The sequence below is a fragment of the Triticum dicoccoides genome, chromosome 7A (genome assembly GCF_002162155.2).
Source record: "Triticum dicoccoides isolate Atlit2015 ecotype Zavitan chromosome 7A, WEW_v2.0, whole genome shotgun sequence".
In the NCBI taxonomy this organism is placed as follows: Eukaryota; Viridiplantae; Streptophyta; class Magnoliopsida; order Poales; family Poaceae; genus Triticum; species Triticum dicoccoides.
In genome coordinates this window covers 695,342,919-695,352,704 of record NC_041392.1, presented here as the reverse complement: position 1 = coordinate 695,352,704, position 9,786 = coordinate 695,342,919, and positions in this window count along the sequence as shown.

Genomic DNA, 9,786 nt, shown 5'->3' with positions numbered 1-9,786 from the left:
AGCTTTGGTAAGGCCGGCATGATGAGAATATAACCTGTATGCCGCTGCATGCCACTCCATCAGAAGATTCTCTGTAATTGTTGGAGAGCAGAGCATGTTATGGTGTCCAACTCCAAATTACCAGACCTATGTGCATGCTTTTTTCGTTCTGCATCACGCACATCTGCGATGGACAGAAGCAGCCTATGATGAACTCCCAAGAAAACCGCTTTGAAGATTGAGAGCGCTCAAGAGGGTATGAGATATTTCACTTATGGTTTTATTCTCTTTTTCGAGTTTTCTTATAACTTAGTGCCGTATTATATTTCGTTCTTTTTCACAGAATGGTATGTACACTATATGATACAATTTATAGCCTGAGAAAGCAATTACACTGTTGGCCTAGCGCTCTGAACGCCATAATGCATGGAGACTGCAGATAACCTGGGATTGTTCAAAGAAGTGCTACGGGGCGCGTTGTTCCGCAAGGCGCGACTGCTTCTGTCCCTTTCAATAGACCAGGAAAACCAGGAGCTTCACAGATACAGGTTGAGGTATGTAATCTTCTATTATACGCAAATGATATTCAGAATGTACATAGTAATTTAGATTGTGCAATGCAGAGATTCAGGCGTATATATAAGCATGTACCGTATGTTGGTTGCTCCATTGAGGGTACACTATATAAATTTATAAAAATATAATATACAGTACAATTTATCGCATACATTATCACAATCTGTCCTTTAAATTACAAATTCTGTTCCCTACCAATAGTAGTAATAATCTGATGCCTTAATGCTCTGTCTGAGTGAGTTGCCGGATCTCAGTTTCTCTTGGGCTGTAGCGATTGCTGGGTGTTCGAGCAGGAGTAGCTTCATAGCCTACAGCACGGAAATGTGTGGCGTCAAGAAGCTTCAATTGCCGACGATGGTCTGGCATTCATCTCTATAGCATAAACATCATGCACGTCATTGATGCATGCCTATATGTGTATAGCGATGAAACATGATCAGCAGGCTAGGACGTCTGATGCCGATAGATTGGTATTGATTGGCGCAATCATATATTTGTACCGATATATATATCTTCCACCGTAACATTTATCTTTGACCACATGGAAGTGAAATCCATGTAAAATCTTTGTGACCATGATGATATTGAAAAGAGTAATGTAAGAGATGGATTGGTTGCACCGTATATGCATGATATAAAATCTAACATGGAAGAAAAAACGGAATATGAAAAGTGGTAAAAGCACATGATATGTTATCCTTCAGAACTTTGTCCGATTTTCAGCTATTCGATCTACCAGATGTTATTTCTTCTTCCCAGATTCATTGTTCTCACTTCGAAGGTTTGAACATAGAACGCTTATTAGTATTCTTCTATGATTACTAATCTATACAATCAATTTGTAACAAAGATCATGACTAACCTTGACGTACATGGAGAAAACGTTACACGAAAAGGCATACAAGCAGTTTGTTTCAACCGTCCTGATGTGCGCCTCTGTCATGGCCGAGGTGCATCAAGTGATGGTTCAGTGTCCAGAAGGAGAATGTCCAATTGCCAGGAATGGGTTTGATCTGGAGAACGTTACATTTTGACAAATATTTGTCCTGCAATTTTTTGACCGGCGGATGGATACTAGATGTCGATGAAGTAGAAAGTTGTGTGTTCTTTTTTTTTCTTATTATAGTGCCATGATTTTGTTATTGAAGAACATGAGCAAATGTTTCTCATCATCACTCAACTATTAGAGGTTTTAATAGTGGACAAATATATAGTCTTACTTCATCATGATTGTTGTAAGTTACCGTCGCACATGGTTTTGAGAAAGAAAGAACATGGGGGAAACATGTACAAGGTATTTGTGAACACGACTTGACAAGAAATATATATTCTCAGATCGTCGCATGGCTGTCGCAAGAATACAGGACAACATGATATGGTGTTGTAAAAGGCACAAAGTAGACAAGTTTATGCCACAGATCCAACAATGATCACAACCATGATTGCGAATATTTAGATTTTGTCGGCAGTTACTTTCATTCTTGGAAAAAGTGAAAGAATACTAAATATTTTGCTTACGGGTCTCAGATAAGCATCAATAATTATTCAAACGATGGAATTCTGTACATGGTAGCTGTAAACACGATTTACAACTTTGGTAATATATTAACAGAGCTTCAGCATCGTTGTATTAGCTACATATGTAGGACAGGTCAATGGAGCACACACAAGTCATGGAATTTACGAAATTTCAGACATTGGGTTGTGAATTGGGTGTCCCAACACACAACAGGTGAAGACTTTTACTGTTGCCATATGCAACCAAGATATATGGCCAGAGAAGCTTAGACTAAACAAACTGGTGAAGATGTCGTCACACACTTTATTACATGAACACTACAAACTAGAGGGAAGTGATCTGTACCGACAACTTCAATAGTGTTGGAGCAGCAAAAATGATTTGGTAATTGACAACATTCTGGAGGCAAATTGCTTAGTGTTGAGACTGAAGACATAGATATCAGATTTTTTTTTCCAATAATGTGGTGTATTATTTAACAAGAATGACATTTTTATATTCAATTTTTGAATGATAATTTGTTTGTACACTTTATAACATTGCTAGCAAATTATATTTGTGTACAATTGTTAGCATAATTTATCATAGAAGTGCGAAATAATGAACCATGGTCCAAGAAAGGCACCCAATGACTTTAAATTGAGCGCGGACATAAAGTTCTAATCAACACTCACTTTTATAGGCTAGCCCCATGCGAATGCACGGGTAGACGGCTAGTATATATTAATTAAGCTTGTGCTGACTAGCTAATTAATGCATTAATTGTTTTGGTATGTACACATATTAACTCTCTTCTTTCTTATTTTCTAGCCCTCCGGATTGAGCCAAAGTTCGCTAACGAGACGAGGCCCGAAGAAAAGGTTGCGACAGGATGAAGCGTTCACGATCACAGCAATCGCGGCGGATGGCCAACCGATTGAACGCAACCGGACCAAGGAAGCATTTTCTGCTCAGTGCGGGGTTCTTGTTAGGGACATGATCCCGATCAGTATCCACCAATGGAATAAGCCTAAGAACGAAGACCCTCAAGTGTCTTATGTCAACGATAGGCAGAAAGATGATCTTTGGACAACGCTAGAGGCAAATTTCACCCTACCGCCAGAGGAGGATCCGGAGAAGCCAGTTATAGAGCCATTGGTCAAGGCTCATGCTCTTAAGAAGATGACAAATCTATTCAGGAGGTGGAAGAATGAGTTGAAATCAACGCGACAAAGGGTAGACTCCAAAATTCACCGGCCAATTTGAGAAGATAAGAGATTAATGGCCTGCATTTGTGGCCTACAAGACATCGGAGAAGAGTAAGAAGATGTCAGTGACAAACAAGATAAATGCTGCAAAGAAGGAGCATCACCATCGCACGGGACAAGGCTGAGAATGACCTGCTTGCTAAAGGGATCGAAGCAGAGACATTCCACTGGACAGACTGTTCAATGACTTGGTTCTTCGGGGTTGGGGGAACGTTGGACCCTGAAACAGAGAAGTGCGTTTGGACGGACGAGCAACTGGAAATACCCGTCAAGAAGCTTTAGAAGTATATCACCGCAGCGCAACAAGGGACGTTCGTTCCTGAAGAGAGGACGACGAGTTCACATAGGCCCTTGGGAATCACTACAAAAAAAGACACATCCGTGACATTTTGGGCCGAACGAAAAAAATTTATGTCATACTTATGACACTTCTATGACGATAATTTTACAAAACCCGGTATCATCATAGATGTGGTAGGCTCCTACTTCTATGACAAAAAATCATGACAGAAAATGAGCTTTTCGTCCTGGGTGGGCCGGAGATGCAGCTGCATGACATTCTTTGGGCGTCTATGACGGAAAAAACCTTGTAGAAGCAAGGGCGCGAAAAATATCGGGGAGTTCCCGGTACGATGGGTGGTCGGGGGCCCAGCGATGCGTGTTTCTCTCATACGTACGCGCATGTGTGCGAGGCGTTGCACTCTAACTGAACCCGAGCGAGGCGTTGGGCTCTAACTGAACTCGAGCGATTTGCACTGCAGGCTACACATTACTGAACCCAAGCGATCGATCGATGGCTGTTAACTGAACCCGATTGAGCGACTCCTTCGCTACTGCTGCTAACTGAAGCCGATCGATGTTGCCTCTGGATGAATAGTGAGCGTTGTTGGGGGGTTTGGATGAATAGTTCCAGGTGGGGGTTGGATGAATAGGAACCCGTGGTAGTAGAGGCCGTTGCTGCTGGATGAACAGTACCCCGATCGATCGAGCCGGTGAATGAACAGGACCCCATGGAGGGCTGGATGAACAGGACCCTGTGGAGGGGTGGATGAACAGTAGCCAGTGCAGGGCTGGTTGAACAGTAGCCGATGGAGGGCTGGATGAACAATAGCCCGTGGAGGGGTGGTTGAACAGGACCCTGCAGAGAGGGCTGCTTGAACAGTAGCCGGTGGAGGCTGGATGAACAGTAGCCCGTGGATGAACAGTCGCAGGTGGAGGCTAGAGGAGGTTGATGGTGGATGAACAGTAGCCTGTGGAGGTTGAAGGAGGTCGACGGTGGAGATGAACAGTATCCCGTGGAGTGCCGTTTTATGGTACGCCACACCCCTCCCGATGAACATGACCCCCGTTTCGGCCGTAGCGCTCCAACACAAGTCCGTTTCCTCCGTTTTACGGTACGCCACACCCCTCCCGGTCAACAGGACCCTGTTTCAACCGTAGGAGGTCCAACAGAAGTCTGTTTCCTCCGTTTTACGGTACGCCAGAGCCCTCCCGATGAACAGGATCCCGTTTCGGCCATGGCCGGTCGAACACAAGGCCGTTTTCTCCGTTCTACGGTACGCCAGGCCTCGTTTTCATCGCCTGTTCCGTCTAAGCCGGTTGGCTCCCGATGAACAGCACGCGTTCCGTTGCCTCCCGATGAACACGACGCATTCCGTTGCCTCCCATGAACACGACGATGATGCAGTTTCTCTGTTCTGACCCATCCACAGCCATGTACACGAGCCTTGGCCGTACGTATGCGCAAGTAGGCGTTCGAGACCCCGCCCGTATGTACGGGCATGGCCGTATTTACTTTCTTGCATCCTGGCCGCTGTACATACGTGTACATGCTACGTGCGCGCCTCTACTACCACACGTGCGCGCCTCTACTACCACACGTGCGCGCCTCTACATCGACCAGTATGTACGTACACGTTCGCGACCAGAATGACAACGCTACGTACGCTTCGACCGGATGGGTCCCAACTGTTAGGCACTTCCTTGCGTGCGAAGATGTAGTTGGTGGGTCCCAGCAGTCAGGGGGAGAAAACATTATTTTTCAGGGTAAAAAGGATGCAGTTGCATGCATGCGTCCATAGGTGTGGTGCGTCCCCACTGTCAGCCTCTCACGTACCACTACTAGGAAAAGGCCTACTAGTGGCGCACCAGTTTTGCCTATTAATGGCACACTACTGGTGCGCCACTAGTACCACGCCACTAGTATTTTTTTACTAATGGCGCACCAGGGGTGATGCGCCATTAGTATGAATATTAGGTTTTTTTTACTTTTCTGAATTTTGCACAGGTTACAAAATATATTATTGGACAGAATATAGACAACACCCCACAACAAGAGAAGATTCCATCAAATACAATAGAAGATTAGTCTCCAAATACAATTCATCATATTAGTCTCCGAATTCAAAAGACCGAACAAAGATAGAACATTACAAGTCTCGAGACCGCGAGTAGCGAGTTTGTCGGAAGTAATACTAATCCTAACAAGTCCTACTAATCATCATCATAGAACTTCTACTCGTTATTAATAACAAGTCATACGATCATCATCTTGATAGTCATCGAACCAACCGTACTTAATTGTTCTTAGCACATGATCATCAGTATTAGGCAGGACCTAAATACCTTATTTAAGGTAAAATAGCATAAAACAATATAGACCCTGACTCTCCATTATGGAGAATAGAGAACATCCTGTCTCCAATTCTTGCGCTTCACTTCCTTTTGCTTCCAAGAACCTCCTTATGACTGTCCATACATTTTTTCCATCCTTTGATTTTCATGTCTCCACTTCTTTTAGAAATCTCGTATGGACAGTTGAGATTCGTAGGATGACCTGGCTGTATGTTCAAGACATTAAGACTACCTTTCTGATACATCAAATGAGGCACACAATTCTCTGGGATTATCTGTTGAAAAACATAGTAATAACTTCATAGTTAGCAATGATGTACTAGTTTTAGAAGTATGCAAAAGATGCACAGATGTCGTAATAGTAAAAATCTTACCAGGGTATCTTCATGGTAGTTACCGTAGTTGAACACATGCACTAGTGGCACGTATTGACCATAATGTTGAGGAGTTTGATTGTGGATATTGTAATTCTCATTGTCAGTACAAAATCCGACCAGATGATTTTTCTCCTTGCAAGTTGTTAATTCGGAGCCATCGGTGTAGTGGGTTTTGTCTACCATCTCCCGCACATTCTTTGAACAATAAAAATAAGCTGTCAACTATTTTGAAATAAACAATATAAATTAGCTAATAACTATGTTTGAGAAACTCACATAGCGGTAGAACTGGAGGCGTATCAACAAGGACCCAAATGTCCATATTGTCTTGGTCGATGTCAGGATTACCAAGATCCATGGCGATAAGCATACCCTCAGCAAAACCATACATCTTGCAAAATGCTTCCCAATTTTTGCAACCAAAATGGGTTACGCTCTCAGAATTATACAGATTTACTTCAAAGTCCAAATCATGATGAGTCCTTAGGTGAATTTTCTTTGTTTCAGAAATTTCATGGTCTTCAAAATCCATCCTCTCCAAGATAGCGTCTTGCATGGCATGGGATAAGCTATACTCGAATTGTAAAAGATGAAAATTACACGTTGAAATAGTTGAAGTCATGCTTAATTATGAAAAAAACAATTGTCGTCGTTGTGTACCGTTTCAACTTCGAAGGTCTCCTCGAGCTTAATGCTGAAGCGCCGATCATCGTCCAGGTGAGGCCTGTCGCACAGACCTCAATCGTCGTGGCACCAGCCGCACTCCCCTGGGAGACTTTCATCGTCTGATGACAACATTTCCTACGTTCATAATTCAAAACTACATCATCTCTTGACATTAGTAATAACTATGAGTTGATATCACACTTCTATATGTATAACACAAGAGGCAGTTGATCCTACTTAATTAAGTACTAAGATATCCAGGCCCATGCATTAGTCGCAAGTACCCCATATGTCCTATTTTTAGCAAAGTCATGGTAAAATTCACGGAAAATTTCAGCATGACCTTTGCTGAAAATAGGACATATGGAGTACCCGAATTTTCCGGAACGGAAGTTAATCGACATTCCAGCAAACTCAAGGGCCTCTCGGGGTACCTGCAAAATCATTATCCCACCCCCGCCCCGCTGAAACCCCACAACACCCCACAATATCATCATGACACGATGGTCAGAGACAAAACCCCCCAATCTCATCACGACACGATGGTCGGAGACAAAACCCAACAATATATCTTCTAGCCATGAAACCCTACCCTGATTCTCCTTTCTTCCTCTTTTTTCACTTAAACCTACAAACATGTAGGGAAAGCAATTAATACAAGGCACAAAAATGGCATGATATGTAGCCTTAATGCTACAGAGCATATGAAATACATGCCAGCAATATATATGATATAAACTCCAATAATTTTTTTAATAAAAACAGTAGCAAGCAAGAAATTCATTTGAATAAGTATTTAAGTGTTCTGGACTCCAACAACCACTTTGCAGACAAGCAGGAAAGTGGTTCTTGATGGATAGCTGAAAGTGGTTCTTCCTTGAGGGATGTGTGATCTATGATGGTGCTGTCTTTTTGCTTAGTTGACTTTGCTTAATCCTACGAGGAGCACTGGATTAAAGCAATGGCTCAGAACATGTCAACTGCCTGTGCAGGCATAAAGCATGTTGTTGGGATGGAGGTGGTCGAATCCACTTGTTGTCTGGCTAAGAGGTTGAAGTTGGTACTGATTAGTGCCGAAGTTGGCACTCTTTAAATTCAGAAAAGAAAATGCACCACATAATATTGATGGACAGGGGAAAGCTTTGCAATTGCACCCACAAGTGTCAAGCACCAACTTAATAGCCACTCCTAATAAATCCTTCCCATGACAGTACGACGCTCACTCTCGGTTCGACACATAATATTATTCTCCCGCATTAGCTAAAATGGCTAAAACCGAATGCGATAATCCTAGTGTTCTCTTGTGGTGGTGGTGAGATGCCCATATCATGCATTGGTGGGCAACGATGATTAGATTAAACTATAACTAGGCACATACTTACAGGCGTTTTCTAATATGAAAAAGCAGTGGACCTTTGGGTACAAAGGAGTGGACCTGAACGGTGCAAACAAAGAGAAACTGATAAAAAAGATGAGTGTTGTGTTCCCAGGGGTGGAAGAACTTGACAGGGCCAGCCGACGATTACTACCTCGATCAAAAAGTGATTATTACCCATGGAAATGGCACCAAATCCCTCTGGATCGTTAACAAGGGAGGATGCAGACATGGGACTTCAATCAATCGAGCATCAGCAGCACAGCGGTGTAACCAGATGGAATGGAATCGGGTTGGAAGGGCAACTAGAAGGCAACAGGCAGAGCAGTAGTGTGGCGGCAGCAGAGAGCAGCATCAGCAACGGGAAATAGCAACGCCAAGGCAGCAGCAAGCAGCGGCCAAGCAGCGAACATCAACAACAGTAGTAGTGCAGTCAGCAGAGCAACAACAGCAACGGGGGCGTGCGACAACAGTCAGCACGGGCGCGCACGAGCAGCAACGGGCGGACGAGCATAGGCGAGGGATGGCCAGGGGCGCGCAGGCGGATGCGTGCCCAAGGGCAGGAGCAGCGGGGAGGGCATGCACCGGGGCACGGCAGAGGAGCCCGGGGGCACGAGCCAACTGTGGGTTGAGCGCGAGGTCGACAGCGGCGGCTTATGGCGGCCTATGGGTGCGGATCGAAGGGGGGAACGCTGAGGGACTCACCGCGAAGATCGTGGCAGGCTCGGTGAAGGACGGGGTGGAGCAGAGAGACGGTGGCGACCGCGAGATGGTGACGTGTAACACCCCGGATATGATTTACCCAATATGTAATCCAACTCTTGCCGTTTCCGGCGTTAAGTTATTTTATTTTCTCGGGTTCGGGTTTTGTCTCCGTGTGTGTTATCGTTGTCATGCATCTCATAGCATGTCATCATGTGCATTGCATTTGCATACGTGTTCATCTCACTCATCCGAGCATTTCCCCCGTTGTCCGTTTTGCATTCCGGCGCTCCATTCTCCTCCGGTGGTCATTTCTACCTTTGTTTCGTGTGTGGGGATTAAACATTTCCGGATTGGACCAAGACTTGCCAAGCGGCCTTGGTTTACTACCAGTAGACCGCCTGTCAAGTTTCGTACCATTTGGACTTCGTTTGATGCTCCAACGGTTAACAGAGGGACCAAAAAGGCCTCGTGTGTGTTGCAGCCCAACACCCCTCCAATTTGGCCCAAAACCCACCAAAACCCTCTCCATCATCTAGAGCGTTTAATCACGATCGCGTGGCCGAAAACCGCACCTCATTTGGACTCTCCTAGCTCCCTCTATGCCTATTTAAAGACCCCCTCCGAGATCCACGTTTCTTCTTCCCCACGAAACCCTAAAAATCGCATCGCACCGCGCCAGACATGTCCGTCCCTGGCCGGACGTTTCCC